This window comes from Danio rerio, chromosome 20, assembly GCF_052040795.2.
Source record: "Danio rerio strain M-AB ecotype USA chromosome 20, GRCz13ab, whole genome shotgun sequence".
NCBI classification, from domain to species: Eukaryota; Metazoa; Chordata; class Actinopteri; order Cypriniformes; family Danionidae; genus Danio; species Danio rerio.
This window is the reverse complement of record NC_141040.1, coordinates 4,627,725-4,649,434: the sequence shown is the minus strand read 5'-3', so window position 1 is coordinate 4,649,434 and position 21,710 is coordinate 4,627,725. Positions and strand designations below refer to the sequence as shown.

Sequence of the window (21,710 nt, the reverse complement as noted above, 5' to 3'; positions counted from 1 at the left end):
TGATAACTAAGACTATAATTATATGAAGCCTGCTGCATTCATCATGGTCAGCTATGGTTACTTAAACTCTCACACAATCAATTAAAAACTGTTTGGTGGGCGAACGGACAGCGCACAGGTCTGTCGCTTCAACTAACACCAGAGTTGGATGAGATTATTTATGATGTAAAGTAACTGGCTACTGTAATTATTTGAATTATACGCTGAAACAAATAAAGTTAGGGATTAATGTTCATTTTTAGGTCATTTAAATTATAGCATGCCTTAAATGCTGAGTAAAATCAACAGATTTGAGTAACTCAATTAAGAGAAGCAGAGTATTTGATGTTATATAAACATATTGTTCAGAATTAATCAAGATCATTACACATGTTGGAAAAAATGGCTGTATTTGATTTTTTTACTGTAAAAATAATTTTAAACTTGAGTTTTTCTGACATTTGTTTGTTTTTTCCTGACATTTTTCTGACTTAATTACACTGTACATGATTCAGAAACAATAAATTATCATACATATTATGAATAACTTTTATTTTTGCTGAATAACTGAATAAAAAGCTAAAAGGCCCTGGTGTTTGACTCATATTTCAAAAAATGAGGTAAGACTTTATAATAATAATTAGTTTATGTTAGTGTAACTAACAGGACATCCAACCAGCAGAGGGAACCCTCACCAGAATTCTGAATTCTGACAATTCTTCGTTGGTTACTTCCTGTTTGGTGGCCATATTAACCTGGCCACAGCAAACAATCAAGCTACGTCCCAAATCGTGTAAATAGTGTAAGTAGTGTTTTCACACTGGAAACCCTAAAAATAATAAGTGCACTTTAATTACCCGGATGATGCACTCATTCAGCCGCTAAAATGAAGTGTGTAATGATGGACACTTCACACATTCAACGACCACAGGTTTGCTCACGTAGCGGAAGGGGCGGAGCTATCGGACGCACATGTTGGATAACTTTATTTGTTTTGGATGGTGAAAGCAAAATTCTCCTACGAGAGTGATTATAGCGCCTCCCGATGGTAAATGCGGTTATACTCACAGGTATTATTTGATAATTCAGTTGTTTATTTCACTGATTTGGCAACCCTCAAACGTCATCAGGGAAACGGTTCGAATTTCCGCTCAGGAAAAACAAACATTAGTGTGCCATTTGGGACGACACTACATACATATACTATCCTGTTGAGTGTGTAAGTACATAGTGCATGAGTGCATAGTGTATAGTGTGCCATTTGGGACGCAGCTTTCGTGCGAAGTATTCCCAGTACCTGCTGCCTCACCAAGCGTTTTCTCACTGTTTGAGTTGCCTTTTGTTATGACCTTTGAGCCTGTTATTTTTGACTACGGATTTTGGAAGACTGAGCCAAAACACTCTGTTTGTTACTTTGAACCTGCATGATTTTTGACTACGATTTAGCCTGGAGTTTTGGATTTGTTTACTTTTTACAATTAAACTTCTTGCATTTGGATCCCGTCTGTCTCCGTGTCATCACCAATCACCAATATGAACAAACAATTAGTAAAACATTTATTACATTATTTATTCAGCTTTGTTAACATTAGTTCATGTTAACTCACAGTGCATAAACTAAGCACAACTGAAAACGTTATTAATGCATTAGTAAATGTTGCTTTTAAAGCTTATTGATACTTAATGTTAACATATACATTAACTAATGGACCGTTATTCTAAAGTTTTACCAAAAATGAAGATGGTTTAATTCACATTGACTTCAATTGACTTAACTAGTATTCATTCATTCATTAATTTATTCATTCATTCATTTTCTGCACTATTCCAGGGCCGGGTTGCGAGGGCAGCAGTCTTAGGAGAGAACCCCAGACTTCCCTCTTCCCAGACACTTCCTCCAGTTCCTAGGGAGGGATCCCGAGGGTTTCCCAGGCCAGCCAAGAGACATAGTCCCTCCAGCGTGTCCTGAGTCTTCCCCGAGGCCTCTTTCTGGTGGGACATGCCTGGAACACCTCCCTAGGTGTGCGTCCAGGAGGCATCCGAAACAGATGCCTGAGCCACCTCAGCTGACTTCTATTGATGTGGAGGAGCAGCGGCTCTACTCCGAGCTCCTCCCGGGTGTCGGAGCTCCTCACCCTATCCATAAGAGTGCACACTGCCACCATGGCCTTGGACTTGGAGACGCTGATTCTCATCTCAGCAACGTCACACTCGGCAGCAAACAGCCCCAGTGCATGCTGAAGGTCCATGTTCGATGATGCTAACAGAACAACATCGTCTGCGAATAACAGAGATGAAATCTTGTGGTCCCCAAACAGGACCCCCTCCAGCCAAAAGCTGCACCTTGAAATTCTGTCCATAAAACGTATGAACAGAATTGGTGACAAGGGGCATCACTACCTGAGTCCAATATCCACTGGAAACAAGTCTGACTTATTGCTTACAATGCAAACCAGACTCCTACTCTGGTCATACAGGGACGGGACGACCCTTAACAGAGCGCCTCTGACCCCATACTTCCCAAGCACCTTCCACATAATGCCCCAAGGCATTATGTGACATGATCAAGATTTTGACATGATCAAATGCCTTCTCCAAGTCCACAAAACACATGTGGACTGGTTGGGCAAAGATTTGTTTCAAAACTATTTCTAAATTCAATTCTAATTTCCAGCGAAAGAATGAATGAATAATAATAACAACGAGTGATCAAACAACCATCCGTGACGCAAATGGATTTGCTATTTAAACAACATGGTGCATAATGTGAAAATTAGAGTTGCGCTGGTCTGAAAATAGCAACAAATTGCGCCAAACATGTCTTTCGCTTTATTGCGCCAGGTGTATGGTAAAGGGATTAGTTGAAAAAAGTGAGTAAACCTGTTGCCTTAAAATTATGAAATAAATAAACTATATGCAGAATTCTAAAAACTTAATTAAGTCAACTTAACAGCTCACGTTTTTTTTTTAAATAAACTTTTAAGCCAACAGATTTACACTCAAAAAAATATGTTGGCTTTAATTAACTTTTTTATGTCAACAGGTTCCACGTAACAGAGTTAAGTTACCTTAAAGAAAGAATATTTATTTGAGTGAACTTAAGTTACATTAAACTAATGTAATGTTGTTTAGTTTAATCAACACAACACTTATAATTTAGCTTAAATTTATTTACACTGTTAAAAAAAATTTAATTTACATTACATTATAAATTTTAAGTTAAATTTACAGAAAAATACCGGCAGTGGTTGCCAGAAATTTACTGTAAAAATACGGAAGTTTTATAGGACTGTTTAAATTTACAGAAAATAACCCTATTTCATCAACTGATACAATGCTCAGTTCACAAAAAACCTACACTGAAAAAAAATATTCAAAGATGATTCATTGGATTTACTCAATTTTTTATGTTGAGTGGTTGTAAGCAATTTATTTGGGCTGAATTTAAACAAGCAAATTAAGTTGAACATTATGAAACTTAATTTGTTTGTTTAAATTCAACACAAATAAATTGTTTGCAACACACCTTTAGCTCGCAAAAACGTAAAGTCATTCAATGCACTCATTTGTTCATTTGTAATGTACAATTAGCAAACAGATTTTCACTGCATTAGTAACTACACAGTTACCTTTAAACAAAAGAAGATGCAGCACAACATCAGCTATCCTTAGTTCATATTGGACTTGCACACAGATGCTACTATCCTCCACAATGGTACTCACTTTTTTCAGTAAAGTGACTAATAGCTGTTTACAGTGGAGAAAACTAGTAATCTTTTTAAAAGCAAGTTGCTGACTAATACCTAACATAAAAATATGGAAATTGCATGATTCATTTAAGAAAATATGATTTCAGATCAGTGTTTGGACATAGAATTGGCGATGACTGCTTTCGCGTGAATACAGGTATCTCTAGTTAGATCTTGTTCAACAGGAACACACTCAAATGTTGCGTTACTGTGATACTTGTGCTGTTGATTATAGCTTGATAAAGAAAATGCTTAATTGCTGCATAATATAAATACATATAATTATGAAGAAGTGAGTAATTTGTTTCTAATTTTGTCATACAGTAACTTATTCTTTTCCCCTGCTATTAAAAGTCTGGAGTGAGTGTTAGACGTCTGTGCACTTGACCTTTGACTGACTGGCAGCTCTTAAACACTTCCTCAGAGATAATGGATGTGTAAATAGACTCAGGATTTCACCCTTTGACCTTTGAGTCTGTGATCGGATTTTCTGGCTAAATGTTTCCCTTTTTGCTAATTTTGTGGTTTGCGTAACTCCACTAGCATTGTTGGTATTTTAAACTAAACTATGTTAAAAGTGAGAGACATTTCACCAGGAATCCTCAGCTGAGAGTGTTGTGTAAAAAAATTTAACCAGTAAAAAGTGCTGGGTTCCTCGCAGTCCCTTCATGTCATTCTGGTACAAATCAATTAAGTTAACTTACTGTTTGTACAATTTTGAGTTGATTGAACATAAAACAATTAAGCTGTCTCTCCAAAAACACTCAAGAATTGTGTTGTTTCAGCTCATCTTAATTAAGTAGTTTGAACAAGCAGCAAAAACATGTATTTTGAGTGTAGCACCTCTTTGACTGATAAATTCCTTTCCCAGAGATGGGTTGCAGCTGGAAAGGCATACGCTGCGTAAAAATGTGCTGGATAAGTTGGTGGTTTATTCCGCTGTGGCGATTAATAAAGGGACTGAGCCAAAAAGAAAATTTATGAATGAATAATTTGCATTCCCCATTTTCTGACTTGAATCTAGCTAAAATTGTGGTAATACTGCAGTGTAAATTTGACAGGTAATAATTTAGTTATTTTTAAAATTATTTTGTAAATTTTGCATTGATTCTTACTACAATACACTTAATAAAATAAATCGATGTTTGTTGTATGTTTAAACTACTGTACTTATTTAAAATGCATTGAAACTAAACATTTATTAAGGTTTTTTTGGGACAAATTGATTGTTTTATGTTCAATCCACTTTAATTTGTAAAGGTATCAATTTATAGGTAAGTTACCTATATTTGTTCATGTTGTCCTAACACAAATCTATTGTGAGGAACCCAACATTTTTTACAGTGTAAGTTTAATTCACTTGTACAGTACATTTAGACAAATACCTTTAATTAAAGGAACGAAAGTGCAAATTACAAAAAATATATTAATGAACAAATGCATAGATAACATACAAAAATAAATAAATAAATAAATAAATAAATGTCACAGCCTAATGTATTAGTATATGTTTCAGATGTTTTTTTTAATGGTTTGGATTAATATAATATTAACAAAAACGACTGATTATGAAAATGACAGATTATTTATTTTATTTCGGCTAGAATAAAAGCAGTTTAATAATAATAATAATAATAATAATAATAATAATAAAACATTTTCTGGTCAAAATTATTAGCCCCTTTAAGCTATATTTTTTCTCGACAGTCTACAGAACAAACCATCATAATACAATAACTTGCCTAATTACTCTAACCTGCCTAGTTAACCTAATTAACCTAGTTAAGTCTTTAAATGTCACTTTAAGCTGTATAGAAGTGTCTTGAAAAATATCTAGTCAAATATTATTTGCTGTCATCATGGCAAAGATAAAATAAATCAGTTATTAGAAATTAATTATTAAAACTATTATGTTTAGAAATGTGTTGAAAAAATCTGCTCTCCATTAAACAGAAATAATAATTTGGACTTTAACTGTATATATTTGAATCCTAAAACAGTCCGATCATGCCCGATTTCCGATCACGTGATCAGATCTGGACATCCCTACTTCAAATGATTGTCTTTTATAATTGATCATCTGTTTTTCTAATGGGCGACAGGGTGGCTCAGTGGTTAGCACTGTCGTCTCACAGCAAGAAGGTTGCTTGTTCTAGTCCCGACTGGGTCAGTTGGCATTTCTGTGTGCAGTATGCATCTTATCATGTTGCCGTTGGTTTCCTCTGGGTGCTCCGGTTTCCCCCACAGTCCAAAGACATGCGGTACAGGTAAATTGAATAAACTAAATTGAATGGCCATGTATGAATTTGTGTGGCGAGGCAGTGAAGCAGTAGGTAGTCCTGTCGCCTCACAGCAAGAAGCTCGCTGGTTCAAACCTTGGCTCAGTTGGCGTTTCTGTGTGGAGTTTGCATGTTCTCCCTGCCTTCGCGTGGGTTTCCTCCGGGTGCTCTGGTTTCCCCCACAGTCCAAAGACATGCGGTACAGGTGAACTGGCTAGGCTAAATTGTCTGTAGTGTATGAGTGTGTGTGTGGATGTTTCCCAGAGATTGGTTGCGGCTGGAAGGGCATCCGCTGCATAAAAACTTGCTGGATAAGTTGGCGGTTCATTCCGTTGTGGCGAGCCCGGATTAATAAAGAGACTAAGCCGACAAGAAAATGAATGAATGAATTTGTGTGTTAATGAGAGTGTGTTTGGGTGTTTCCCAGTACTGGGTTGTGGCTAGAAGGGCATCCGCTGTGTAAAATATATGGCAGAATAGTTTGCGGTTCATTCCGCTGTGGTGACCCCTGATACATAAGGGACTAAATGGAAGGACAATGAATGAATGGTTAATTTCTTAAGTTCTATGTTTCACAGGACTGGTAATCAACCACAATTCATAATGTGCAGGTTAATTGTGTATTGGGAAAGTACATGACGCCCCTGGAATCTTCAACGTTTTATTAACAATATGTTTTATTTTTGTATTACTTGTATTGCGGATTTATTTTTTAAGTTTACCAAAGTTGTTGGCAAAACCACAATCGTCAAGTGAGAGCAGGTTGAACACATTCCACGAAACACAAAAAACCCTTCATGTTTCAAACCAGGACTAGCAGACATTGCTTTGGAGAACGACAACACAAATAAAAGTTAAAGAAAAATAATGAATTATTTCAACCAAGAAGAGTTTCTCCTCAAAAGAGGCCAGCACAAAAGAAAACACACACACACACACACACAAAAATATTACTCATAGGGGCTAATTAAATAATTCTACTTTCACATATCAGTCCCTTGCTCATTGTTGCTCGGTTGTTGCGAGCCTCCTTTTGAAAAGTTACCGAAATTATCATTAAAACAGCAAGACTTCACTGTTTTGTTCTTTTTATAGCGTAACTTTGCGATTTCCCCCCACTCCTGCTGGAATCTCCGTGTGTCTCCAGAGAAAGCTCCGCTGCTCCACTTACCAGGAAACTCTTTCTAGAAAGAAGCCCATGTAGCCGGTTATTATGCAAACTGTGGAAATAGCTGTGAGGCATCTGAAGGAGGGACGCTTTCCCACACACCGTGCTGCCTCTCGCCGAGCCCTGTAGGCAGAGATGTCCTACAGAGGAATGGCTGAGGGTGTGGAGTCAGAAGAACATCCACTTTCTTTCAACAATGTCACCTTCTTGGGGAAACATACTGTCCACTATACTGCGTCTCGCACCTTTAACACACAAAAAAAGAATATGCTGTGGGAATGGAAGTCAAAAAATTATATAAAAATAAATCTGATTGATTGAGTGCCTGGGTAGGGTAAAGTACAGAATTAAGTAAATACAGTAATATACAGTGGGTTCAGATCCCCTTCAATTTTTCTCTCTGTTATATTGCAGCCATTTGCAACCAATAGTGTTTTCAAAAGCACCAATTGACCAGCGCACAACCACTTCCATTAGGGGCGGACTGGGACTAAAAATCAGCCCTGGCACTGTAGCCACACCAGCCCACATTACCACACCGACACAGCCCCATCCACAGACACGCACACTCACTACTTATATTGTTGTACAGATGGTGACATGATGTAAGCAGTACCATATTTTACGCAGCTGATGTCCTCCAAGCTGCAACCCATCATTGGGAAACCCCTATACACACATTCACATACATGAATTTTATTCATAAACAAATTTCGAGAGGATCACGTGCTTATGATTGTTCACAGCTGTTCCAACTTTAGCTAATGACTGATTATCCTATCAGACGATCCTTAACTCACTATAAATAACCAGAGTTTTCTCATCTCAATATCTTCGTCTTGAAGAACCCCCCCCCACCCAACCCTACTTTCCCTCCTTTCAAACGGGCGTCACGGTGGCCAGCGATTAGCGCTGTTGCCTCACAGCAAGAATGCCCCTGGTTTAATTCCTTTCCAAACCAGATGGCATTTCTGTGCGCAGTTTGCTCGTTCTCCCCGTGGTCGCGTGGGTTTTCCCCGGGTCCTCCGGTTTCCTCCCACAGTTCAAAAACAAGCAGTCTAAACAATTAATCCAAAATACATTAGCTAAACTCTGAGTACACCTTTCAGCATCCATATCCGACACTTAGCTACAACAAGCAAGAAGGGGAGTCATCGAGATCTACCTGAGCTCAAACTCCCCTCAAGCCTTGCAACGGGAGGGAGCTCAGGGCTCGAGGATCTTATAAGCTCAGGGCTCTCTCCCGGGATTGCACGCCAAACTAGCTTTACTATCAATCATCAGCTAAGTGTGAACTCTTGAAATGCACTATGGCCAATTAGGCCTACCCAATTCACCTATAGCACATGTGTTTGGACTTGTGAGGGAAACCGGGAGGAAACCCATGCGAACATGCAAACTCCACACAGAAACACCAGCTAACCAGCTGAGGTACGAACCATCGACCTTCTTGCTGTCAACAGTGTCCTTTCCAGTCTATTTCAGTTAATGTTATGCATTTGACAGCGTCTGATTTTAGAGCAATTTTTTGCGTTTTCTGGGGTTTTCGGCACCGCCTTTTCTTTTTTTTTTTAACGGTCCATCCCTGACAATTAGCTTGTGTTGCACTTACTGTTTGTTTGACATTCTTGCCAGATTTTGATTACGTCCATGTAACCTCTGATTGGGTCTGCCCATCTCAAAACCAGTCAACCATTGCCGATTGGGCCAACGCTTAACATTTATTATTATTATTGTTATTACTATCATCATCATCATCATATTCACATCTTGCAAGAGAAAAACATGTAAAAACAATATATATTAAAAAAAAGTCATTTAAAAAATAGCATACTGGCCCACATTTAAAAAATGGTCCGGCCCTTCTGGCATTTGCCAGAATTGCCAGATGGCCAGTCCGCCCCTGACTTCCATAAACCCAACCGACAGTGCTTTCCAAACCCATCCAGAAAAAAAGAAAAGCCCTCACGGCAGCCTGATTTTTACCACACTTTCAGATCTTATCACATACTCACCATGTTTTTTACTTGCTCATTCAATTTTTTGGCCTTTGTTTTTGTCTTACCTGCTTTCTGCAACTATTCTTTGCCACACTCGAATCCCGCCATCGTAGTCAACTCCGCTCCAGGTCACAAGCCTGTGTACTTACATGATGAGCCACTGGACAACTGGTAACAGCGGAAAAGCCGTCCACACAGAGGTAAGCCGTCAGCTGGTAAGCCTAAAAAGGAACATTGTCATACCGCCTGGTAGCATTCGTTTTAAAGAGCCCATATTATGGGTTTTTGAAAATTCCCCTCCATGTAGTGTGTAACACAGCTCTAAGTGAAGTGAAGTATCCAGCTTAGGCTTAAATCTGTAAGAGTACAGTGTTTAAAACGGTTGATTCATCTAAAAAAAGAGTCGACTCCTAGTGCTTCAAACGAGTCGCCTTGATACCGAGTCATTAGGTGTTTCGCCATGACGTACGAACGAAACCAAGTTATTCACGTGCATGCGCAAACCCGGGAGATTTCAAACCTGCGGCCCCGCCCTCTGACATAGAAACCCAGACACACACACACACACACAAACATGCCGGTCGATTGAAGTCACACTGCAGATGGATATATTGAGTCTCTACCCAAAGATGAAACCTCAGCATTATAACCAATCAGTTGGAAACTACAGGAAACTTCTGGAAACTACATGCTACAAAGAATACTTCATCGGCGTTTGTTAAAGGAAGGATCAGTAAAGAGTAACTTACTGATGGAAGTCAGGATGGGTTTCTTCCTCCATTTCTCAAGTGTAAGTACGTGCGATTAAAGTTGTTGCCTCGTTTACTCTAGCTTGCAAATGTATTTAGTTGTGACTTGTTACTTGTAACCGCGTGTACTGTGTCAGGTTAACTCGCTATATTCTCTTATTGCGTGCAAAGCCACGTTAAAAACGCGACGCGTGCTGCTTTGTTTACGGAGCTCCGTGGACGAGGGTAGTGTGTGCGTGCGTGTGTGCGTGCGTGCGCTGTCGTCCGGAGGTATGTGTGTGTGTTTGTGTGTGTGTGTGTGCGCGTTGTCGTCCGGAGGTGTGTGTGTGTGTTTTTGTGTGTGTGTGCGCCCGCGCAAGGACGAGGGCAATATGTGTGTGTGTGTCTGTGAAAAGAGCAGAGTGAGACAAGCTAGGAGATCTCCTCGACAGTTTTTGCTCAATAAAATAGTCAGTCGTCTGTATTTTCAAGTCCATGGTCTGTATTTACATTGACCCACTGACAGCTAAAATCCACGCCTATACTATAGAGTGTGTATGAACTGTGATTACTTTTATATTGCTGATTAGCTGTTGGGCATTTCACTCTCTGACTGAAGGCAGTCGACCAATCGCAGCAGACTGTCATTGGTCCAATCAGAGCAGATTAGCTTTGCGCTAAGGAGGGGTTTGGGAACGAATGAATCACTGGACGATTCATACGGGAGTCGCTGGGATAATTAGGTAAAAATAAATGCAGATTATAAGACCATGAAAGTGTTTTTTGACCTTGCATGCATATTAGACTGTTGTTGGAGACCCTTACAACCAAGATATGACCCTATTTCATGTATAATATGGGCTCTTTAAAGTCGAAATGCAGACATACCTACCTCTGGTTTGATAATTAGTGATTTCCAGAAATGTATATAGGGCTACGTTTTCAGAATGAAAATCTCATTCACAGAGAAGATTTAAGAGCATATATGTATTGCAAAAGGCAAAAATACAGAGTAATAATTTCTTCCCTTGTGCAAATGGTTGAGAAACAAATTAGAACAGAGCGAATAAAGCGGTTAAATTAATTGAATAATGAATGTGGCCAGCCTTGCCAATATTACTCGCTGGCGAACTTCTATCTCTTCCAGAGAACAGGGCACCGCCTGTGGGCCCGCAGCCAAGCCTCAAACAATAAGCACAACACGAGCTGTGACCGTACATAAAATATTGAGAAATCTCCCTCCCCGTAGAGCCGTCTGAGATGGAGAGGTCGCTTACCTGTAATTACTCCATGATTTGCTGCCCTCATTGGGAACGCGGCCAGCTTTTCTATACTTTTATGAGGATTTTTTTGTGCGTTTCTTGTGGTCGCCGTGTTGCAATTAAAGCCGTCTCCGAGCTTTTGGGTGGCAAAGGCGCTGAGACAGACACAACTCGAAAGGAACGTCTCGCTGCAGGCACCATGAAAAAGCATGGGATGAGAAAAGCACAGTTAATTACGCTTGACAGGTAACTATTAAATGGGATTTTTTGTCCAGGCCTTGGAGGTCTCTTGTGTTGTAAATGAAAACATACACATATAATGCCCACTGAGACATATAGGGTGTAATTAGCTCACAAACCTGGGCCGGCCATGTATATAAGCGTACAATCAATTCCCCCTTCGTTTCTTTTTTTTTTTGTCTGTCTTCTGTCTTTATTAGTTGTTTGCAATAACAGGTCATCCCCGCAAGACTTTTTCCACTCAGACTTTGATGTGGGATCCGCACGTCGGCCGCCGAGGCGCCTGTGATGGAAGACTGTGCCAAATCGGACCTTATCTCTTCTCATCCTGTCAACGGTTCGGCTGAACGTAATCACAGGAGCCTCCGTGTGAACCGTTTGGATACAATAAAAGATTTTGGTCACATTAAAGGTATTACGCTTAAGGCCACAGACTTTCACAGGGGTATTTCATGTTAGATGTGTTGAACCCCCACCCTTCACTGTAATAATGTGGGGCCTCCAGTCTGTTTCGTTAAATTGCCTGCACATGCTAAACATTCCAACAAACAACGTTCTTTTAAAGCAAATGGTAGGCAAATCTACCTCACTTTACGGTGTCTGACTAATGATACTACTGTGAAAATATAATCAAGAACACAATATAGTCTTCTCATATGATTATATGTTCCAAAGCTCTTACATTAAACCCAATTTACCCATTGGTGTTTTTATTAATTATTAATTATTTAAACTTTACAAGGAAATCATGTGAAAAATAATGCATATTTATTTTCTTTTTTTTTACATTTAAGGTGCTAAATGTACCATCCTCACAATTATATATGGGAAAATTGGGGGGGGGGGGTGGGTAGGGGGAGAAGACTTGGTGACACAATAAGGGCTTAAAAAATAAGTACGCAATTGAATTGTAATTGTAAAGCAACAAATCAGGTATTGCGGGATTTTTTATTTTTTTTGAGTGTATGCAAAACAACCAACCCGTTCTCATTATGGAAACGTAGCCCCGCGGACGTTTCTGCAGACCACGAAATACGTCCCGGGAGGTACGTATTCGAGCAGTTTTTGTTTTTTGTTTCGCGAGAGGTTGCTGTGCGAGCTTTTTCGCGTCTCGAATGCCTCTCGGGAGCGCGCGCCGTTTGCACCCACGCTGTTCTCGTGTGAAAAGCCGCCGGAGGCCGCTGTGGAGCGACCGTCCGTCTGACTGACTGGCTGAACGACTGAATGATCGACCAGGCGGCCGGCCTCCTTCCTCTTCCTCCTCCTTCTTCCATAAACCCAAGCGACGGTTTGCAAAAGCCGTCCACAAAAAAAAAAAGCAAAAGCCCTTGTTTTTCGACTGCGTTTTCGGATCTCGCCGCGTTCTCGCCCTTATTTTTTGGATTCTGTTTTTCATTTTACCTGATTTCTGGAACCGCTCTTCCCCGGACTTGATCCCGGACGTCCCCGTGGCTGGCTCCTCCTCCTCCGGGCCTCCGCTCCGCCAACGTAACGCTGCAAGCTAAGCGGACAAACTGGTTGCAGCGGGAAAGCCCTCCACACGGAGGCGAGCCGGCAGCCGGCAAGCGCGAAGAGGAGGAGCGGAGTCACCGCAGCGTTTGCTCGAAAAAACTAAACTCGGCCATACGTACCTTTGGCCAGGTAAATCGCGGTCTCCAGAAACATCCGCGGGGCTACGTTTCCAGAATGAGCTTGGGTTGAAAACAACTATGAATGTATTGCCAGCAGGCACAGGATGTCAACATGACGTCAGATTGACATTTTAGAACAACGTCGTGGGACATTGTATTTTGTTTGTAAATGAAAATCAGGTCGACGTCCGAACTCATCATCAGGCCGCCGTCAATGTCCAACATCGGACAGATGTTGCATTTCCAACGCAACTTAAAAGAAAAACAAAAAATAAACATTTAATGATCAAGTCACAGCTTGATGTTGTGTGGACGTTAGCAATATAACATCTATCAGATCATTTTGGTTGCCATACTTTTCAAATTAATGACAGCATTTGACGTCAGTATGACGTTGGTTTAAGAATGTCACAATCACCAGCAATCTAATTGCTGGTAAACACACAGATCGCCATAGAACTACAAATCCACCATTATATGAACTACAAGATCTAGTCATGCAACGCTCACACGCACCTGTTCCTGATTCCACTGATTGCACCGACACACACAGCCGGAGAATCGTTACGGACTCATTACAAGAACTATATATACAGCACGCATACACTCACACATCAGTGCTGAGTCTTGTTTAGTTGCAATGTAAACATTGTGATGTGTTTTCCTTGTCTTGCCTTGATAGACCGTTGCTTTAATTTAGTGTTTATTCCTGTCTGCTGCCTGCCTTCTAACTACTCACCTGTTATTTTGACTATGACTCTGGATTCTCTCTATGCACCTGTTTGCTCCTGTGTTGACCGTTGCTTGCTCGATTATTCTTGTTAATAAACCTGCATTTGGATCCGCACCTCTTTTGTCAGCATTGCCACATTACAAAGAGGTTGGCTCGACGTTGGATTTTGGTCACTGTCCAACACAACCTAAAATCAACCAAATATCAACACCATTTCGCGCCGTAATCAGACGTCAAAATAACTTTGTCCTTAGATGTTGATCTAACCTAATATCTAAATCTAACCTAATATTAATGTCTTATGATGTTGTGTTTTCTGTTGGGTAGTTTTGAATGATCTTATAATGTCATTGAATCCTTAATGTAATTTAAATATTTATGTATTTGTTTATAAAATTTTTGCATTTTAATTTACTTTCATTTCTGCAGCAGTATTGTTATTAGATTATACGCACTTTGTGATCATCAGCTACTTGTTTGCTGCCTAAATTCTACAGGTTTATGCGTCATACAGTACATTTTAAAAAAGAAATACAGCCCTTATTTTCTTTCACTTGTGTGATGTCAGCTGATTATTCAAAAACATTTCCACTCCCAACTCTTTTTGGGATTGCGATCTTACGTTGATATGTTTAGTATGTCCAGCACTTAATATTTAATGATGTTTATCATATAATACTTAATATGTAACAGAAACTATGATAGTGGATCGCAAAAACTGGCCAAATTCTTGATTATTTTGACCTGAATAGATGTAGATCACATCACTAAATGTGCCATTGTTCTCAATCCACAGTTGAGCACAAAAGCAAAAATAAAGGGTTCTTAAAATGTTAATCTCCGAGTATGTTTACACAAAAACAATGTGTTTCCTTTGCCTCTTTTGAAAGTTTGCATACAGACAACAGGGCTGTCAAAGCAATCCATTTTCAAATGGATCTGCAAAAAAATGCCAGGCCAATAGTGATGACAGTTTGTAAAAAAAAAAGCACATCTGTGCACAAAAGTTTTTGTGATCCAAATTTTTGCACCCTATTTCTAAATGCTTTCAGGATTCTGTTAGACCCATATGATAATACTAGTAAAAACTTCTAAACAGTAATAGTTGCAGTTATAGTCCAAGAATATTATATATGTATATATATATATATATATATATATATATATATATATATATATATATATATATATATATATATATATATATATCCAGTTAAAGTAAGAATTATTAGCCCTCCTGTTTATTTTTTTCACAATTTCTGTTTAACGGAGAGCAGATCTTTTCAACCGATTTCTAAACATAATAGTTTTAATAACTCATTACTAATAACTGATTTATTTTATCTTTACCATGATGACAGTAAATAATGTTTTACTACATATTTTTTGTGGCACTTTCAAGTTTTAAATAATAAATAACTAACCAAAATGTCTTGAATTAAATGTGGATGTAGCCTAAGTCATGTCATGGGGATTGAATCTGTACACACAAAATGTTATCACAAAAGGAAACTCCTCTGCATTGTGATTTATATAATATTTGTCATGTAAATATACCCTTAACTAAGTATTTCTCAGCGTCAATGTTTCAGATTATTCTTTGATTCAACTTATCAGCTTGTAGTGTTAAATACACTGTAAAAAAAATGCAGGGTTCCACACAATTCTTTTATGTTGTTCCAACACAAATCAATTAAGTTATCTTAGTTGTTTTTACAAATTTAAGTAGATTAAATATAAAACAATTAAGTTGCTTACCCGAAAAAAACAAAGAATTGTGTTGATTCAGGTTATTTAAAATAACCAACAGCCAACTTAATGTATTTGGGCATGTAGACAAACCAAGCATCACAATGTGTAAGAAAGGAGATTCGGGTGACTTTGAACGTGGCATGGTTGTTGATGCCAGACAGGCTGGTCTGAGTATTTTAGAAACTGCTGATCTACTGGGATTTTCATGCACAATTATCTCTAGGGTTTACAGAGAATGGTCCAAAAAAGAGAAAATATTCATTGGATATCAGTTCTGTGAGCGTAAATGCCTTGTTGATGCCAGAGGTCAGAGGAGAACGGCCAGACTGGTTCGAGCTAATAGAAAAACAACATTAACTCAAATAACCACTCGTTCTAACCAAGGTATGCAGAGCATCTCTGAACAACACGTCGAACCTTGAAGCAGATGGGCTACAGCAGTAGAAGGCCACACCGGGTGCCACTCCTGTTAGCTACGAACAGAAAAGATTTGTAAGGGCCCAGCTAGCAAAATTCATGTGGCTCAAATCCGGCCCACACCAGACATTTACATCCAGCCCACATACCGCATGGATTAATGGCACTAAGGGCGGTCTGCTCCTGTTTGCCGGATCTGGGCCACAATTAAAAAGCAATACAACATATCAGCCAGAATTCAAACAATTCAATCAGAACTGACCCTATTCTGGGCCACAATTTGCATTTCTTCTGGCCCAGATCTGGAATATTACTTCTAATAATGGGTTAAATATCATTGAATTACATTGTTTCATCACAAGTTGTGCCTAACTTAATTTTGTTTGCTGTAATGAACAAACTTTTCAAGCAAAGTTCTTAAAAATTCCAGCAGCCCAAAAGAAAAAGTATATTAAGAGGTTCAGGGCTATGAGCCCAACTAAAGCAAGCACTTTTCTTCATGATGGTGAATTTAGTCTATGTGGTCCACATATGTTTTAAGATAACTGGGCCACATTTGCTATATCTTCTCTGGGCCACTTTAGGCTCACAGCCACATTACCCAGAGCTAACTGTGCAAAATATTTGGCAAAAGTGGCCCACATTTGTTTTAGGATAACTGGGCCCCATTTGTCATATCTTATCTGGGCCACTATAGGCTCAAATCCACATTAGCCAGAGTTTACTGTGCAGAATATTTGCCAAAATTGGCCCACATGTGTTTTAAAATAACTGGGCCAAATTTTTTTATATTTTCTCTGGGCCACTTTAGGCTCACAGCCACATTACCCAGAGCCAACTGTGCCAAATATTTGGCAAAAGTGGCCCACATTTGTTTTAGGATAACTGGGCCACATTTTCCATATCTTCTCTGGGCCACTATAGGCTAACGGCTACATTAGCCAGAGTTTACTGTGCAGAATATTTGCCAAAATTGGCCCACATATGTTTTAAAATAACTGGGACAATTTTTATTTTTATTTTCTCTGGGCCGCTTTAGGCTCACAGCCGCATTAGCCAGAGCTTACTGTGCCAAATATTTGCCAAAAGTGGCCCACATATGTCTTAAGATAACTGGGCCACATTTGGACCTACACATGTGAGCCACTTTAGGTTTAGACCCAGATTGCCCCTAAATGACTCTGCCACATTTCTGCCAACTGTGGCCCACATTTGTCCTCCATCATTTGGGCCAAATTTATCCACGTGGGCCACATTGGGCTCATTCAGATTACATTGTGCCATAAGTGCCAAATCTTTGCTTTAAATAGCCCAAATATGAATTTGAATCTTTGGCCCACCTTTTCCATTGTACATGTGGGCCACTTCAGGCTCACATTCATTTTGTTTGGGCCGACGGAATACCACCAGTGCCGCATAACTGCCTAAAGTGGCCAAAATTCCTATATTATCTGCGGGGTTTACTCATATATGTAGATCAAATCAAATCAGCATGCTTGTGTCGTATGATGTCCTGCATGAAATTCTCCACAGTACCAGCCCATATGTTTATTCCAATTAAATGTGGGAGTTCAGAAGTTTGCTTCTCCAGCTCACGCAGAAGATGATGTCTGGAGAGGAATGCCGAGCTTCCATTGCGAGGCCAGCCAGAGTCAGGAGGGCAGAAATAGTAAGAGGGATTAAAGAGAGAGAGAGAGAGAGGACAGCCCTGACTATTCACTCTTGGCACGAGCAAGACAGCCACCGGTACAAGTGAAGGTTTTTTTTATGCATTCAATTTAAGTTTAATTACTTAAATCTCTGTGAGGGCACACAGGAAGAAAGCCCGGGCGTTTGTATGGAGCAGATTACCCCACTGCCCTGCCAAGCCGGCACATAGCTGCATCATAAGATAGAATTCAAATTCAAATGTGGGCTAAAGAAAATGCAGCTGTCACCCCTCTGGCCTGCGAAAGCCCCTGCCGGATCAAAGATGAGCTGTCCTCCCTCTCTGCCTGTGTAAAAACGAGCTGTCCTCCCGTTGCCAGTGTCTCATCTCCCCTGCTCGTCTCCCTGGGGCTCCTAATCCTTTGCTACTGACGACACACTGACAGTCTGAATGAAGGCATTAACCCTGAAAAATAATTACCAATTAAAGTGGAGCACAAAAAAAAAAAACAGGAGCAGGTATGACACGTGTTTGTACTTTAATCCCTGTGTCTTTTTTGGTAATGTCCGTACATCCCTCAATGCATACAAACACATGTCTCACTCTTGAAAAACAATCAAGACTATGTGTGTCTCTGAAAGTCGACCACACACCTGATGGCGCTAATCCATATCCAGGTAAACCGATGCTAAATCCGCAGTCCCCTTCTGATCAAGCCTGTACTTTTTTTAAGCCTCTGCCATTGGTCCATGAAGGATCAGACGCTAAGATCCGTTCAGAAGACCAGTCTGGCGCAGAGGACCAGTCGTTTGACAAGTTAATCTGGTCTAAACGGAGGTGGTGGGGGGAGAAAAAAAAAACATGTTGACATTCTGACTCACCGCAGGACTTTAACAGATAGTTCTCACACAAGTCACAAGTCTGCACACAATGATATCTGATAGGGATGTGAGATCAGAGGTGTGGAATATTGTTTAGACAAACAGGAAATCGGGTTCCTGGGAAATAATCGCAACACTCAAATAGGAAGGAATGAAAAATGAGTTATGGAAATTGGAAACCTACTGAGCTGCCTGCGTAGCGATGTGTGCCTAAACATGTCCTTTCGAGATGATCATTAGGATGAGTATTAATATATGTACTTTAACCAGTTAAACTCCGGGATTTTCACTCAAAACATCATCATTTCAAGACATCATTGACGCAAAATGACAGCTTCCGTACCTACAGTAGGATATTTTGGCTTCACTTTTAGGTTCACTTTTTGGCTTCACGTTAAATGGACAGCTGATTCAATAACAGGACGCTTCTGGGTTTGTTGAGAATCTCCAAAAGTGACAAACCTAGCTATTTTCCTGCCCTCTCCAATGTACCCTGCTGAAAAATCCAGCTTAAACCAGCCTAGGCTGGTTGGCTGGTTTTAGCTGGTCGACCAGGCTGGTTTTAGAGGGGTTTTGGCCATTTCCAGGCTGGTTTCCAGACATTTTCAGCTTGGTCCTAGCTGGTCAGGCTGGAAAATGACCAGCCGAATCCAGCAAAAACCAGCTTGACCAGCCTGGTTTAAGCTGGATATAGCTGGTTTTGGCTGGACTCCCAGCTTGGCTAGGCTGGTCGAGCTGGCTTTAGCTGGTCATCTCCCAGCCTGACCAGCTAAGACCAGGCTGGAAATGGCTGGAAACCAGCCTGGAAATGGCCAAAACCCCTCTAAAACCAGCCTGGTCGACCAGCTAAAACCAGCCAACCAGCTTAGGCTGGTTTAAGCTGGATTTTTCAACAGGGTAATCAAACACTTTTCACAGATTCTGGCTTCAAATGACATAATAACGCAAAATGACAACTGCCATACCTCAGATATTTTGGCTTCACTTTTTGGTTTCACATTAATAGAAAGCTGATTCAAAAACAGGCGAGGCAGTGGGGCAGTAGGTAGTGCTCCGGTTTCCCCCACAGTCCAAAGACATGCGGTACAGGTGAATTGGGTAGGCTAAATTGTCCGTAGTGTATGAGTGTGTGTGTGAATGTGTGTGTGGATGTTTCCCAGAGATGGATTGTGGCTGGAAGGGCATCCGCTGCGTAAAAACTTGCTGGATAAGTTGGCGGTGCATTCCGCTATGGCGAATCCGGATTACAAAAAGAGCCTAAGCCGACAAGAAAATGAATGAATGATTCAAAAACAGGACACTTCTAGATTTGCTGGGGGATCCAAAAAAATGACAAACCCAGCTACTACACTGCCCTGTCCAATGTAAACAAACACCATCCACAGATTTTGGCTTCAAATGACATCACTGAAGCAAAATCACAACTGCCATATCTGGGATATTTTGGCTTCACCTTTTGGCTTCACATTAAATGAACAGCTGATTCAAAAGCAGGATGCTTCTGAGTTTGTTGGGGGACCCCAAAAAGTGACAAACCCAATTACTTACCTGCCCCCTCCAATGTAAACAAACACCATATGCAGATTCTGGCTTCAAATGACATTATTTATGCAAAATGACGACTGCAATACCCGAGTTATTTTGGCATCACTTTTTGGCTTCACATTAAATGAACAGCTGATTCAAAAACAGGATGATCCTGGGTTTGTTGGGGGATCCCAAAAAGTGATAAACTTACCCTCTCTAATGCAAACAAACATCATTTACAGATTCTGGCTTCAAATGACATTATTGACGCAAAATGACAACTGGCATACCTGGGATGTTTTGGCTTCACGTTTGCAGTGGAACAAAGAAGAGAAACTTTGACCAACTTCATGTTTACAGTCTATGCTGTGCATAAAGCAGCCTAAATGGGTCACTTACAAGATTCAATTCCAGTCAGTAGATAGCAAAATAGCTCAGTGGGTTTTGTAAGTCCTTGAAAACAATCCGTCCCAACATGCATAGCAGGCAGTTGGCAGGTCAACAAACACTGTAAATCAAGCAAGCTCAGTGAACATTCCTGCGTTTTTAATGTCAAGGCTCTTGTCACAACAATACAGTATACCTGAAGCGGCTTCCCATGGACCTAATTATCACCTGACATGTCACACCTCTGGTATTTAACTGATGTTGGCCGCTGTAATTAATCGAAGTTGATTCTTGCCTTGTGGTTTTGGGTGTTGTGGTCAGTTTACGCATGCAAAGAAACTTGGGTGTGGAGATTTCGCTGAAAGCACGTAACAAAGGAAGTGTCTTTTTTATCTCAGAGGTGGCGAAAACAGACATTAAATCCAGCTGCTATATGAGGGTGTGAATTTATATTTTACATTCAAGAGTCAAAGGTTTATTTCAATCAAAAATCAGCTTACAGAAGGTGTGGTGACTGCTAATGCAGTTCAGCCCAAACCAAACCTGCATGGCGGCATTTGACCTTTTACCCTGATTAATCATTGCGTCTTCGGTCATCAAAAAACTTTCCCATGAGCATTTCATAGTCATCCGCAAACTGAACAGATGTGTCAAACACAACACGGTTTGGATGAAGTCACCTTACATAAAACGGTTCTTGAAGCATCTGTTAAATCTATGAGCAACCATGTAGAGCACACTATATAAAGCAATTGGTTCATTTAAATTTTAAAAAGTGTGTAAACAAGGTGACTTTACATAAAAAGTGAGTAAACCCATTGTAACTTGGTTGACTTTTACCAGACTGGACCACGCCACACTTTGAGCTAGCCTTTATTGTAGGGATGGAAGAGATGGTAAGGGAACAGTGGGAGGAAAGGGAAGGAAGTAAGAGGTATAAACAGTGTACAGGTAGGTAGGTTGATCGGGCGTCCTACAATGATGCCCAGGGACTTAAGGCTGATTTATACTTTTGGTTAAACGCACGCGTATGCTACGGTGCTGACGCATAGCCCTACGCCTTCGTTGACGAGCACCTCTCAAAAAAATTTAACTACACGTCGCAACAACGCGTAGCGCAAGCTCTGTGATTGGTCACCTTGGTAGCGCTGACGAGTCTGGGCGGGGAGGTGCGAGCCTGATGGAGCGATTGTTTACAAGTGTGGAGTCCCGCGAAGGAGCCCCTTGAAGGAAAGTTTGTTTTGTGCTTACCTCATAGTTAAAGTTGTTGCACGTTCGCCGGTTCCTGCCTCAAAATGAGCGAGTTTAAGCCACTTGTACATCCCGGTT

At 40.3% G+C, this 21,710-nt stretch overlaps 2 long non-coding RNA genes across 2 annotated transcripts; both read left to right on the top strand.

Moving 5' to 3' along the window:
• Positions 1-708: 708 nt before the first annotated feature.
• LOC141379525 (uncharacterized) lies at positions 709-4,098 on the top strand. Its single transcript, XR_015518150.1, has 2 exons — positions 709-1,049; positions 1,811-4,098. It is a non-coding gene; the product is annotated as an uncharacterized LOC141379525 (long non-coding RNA).
• Positions 4,099-11,148: 7,050 nt separating this feature from the next.
• On the top strand, positions 11,149-13,883 carry LOC147832098 (uncharacterized). Its single transcript, XR_015519247.1, has 2 exons — positions 11,149-11,411; positions 11,606-13,883. It is a non-coding gene; the product is annotated as an uncharacterized LOC147832098 (long non-coding RNA).
• The last annotated feature ends 7,827 nt before the right edge of the window (positions 13,884-21,710 follow it).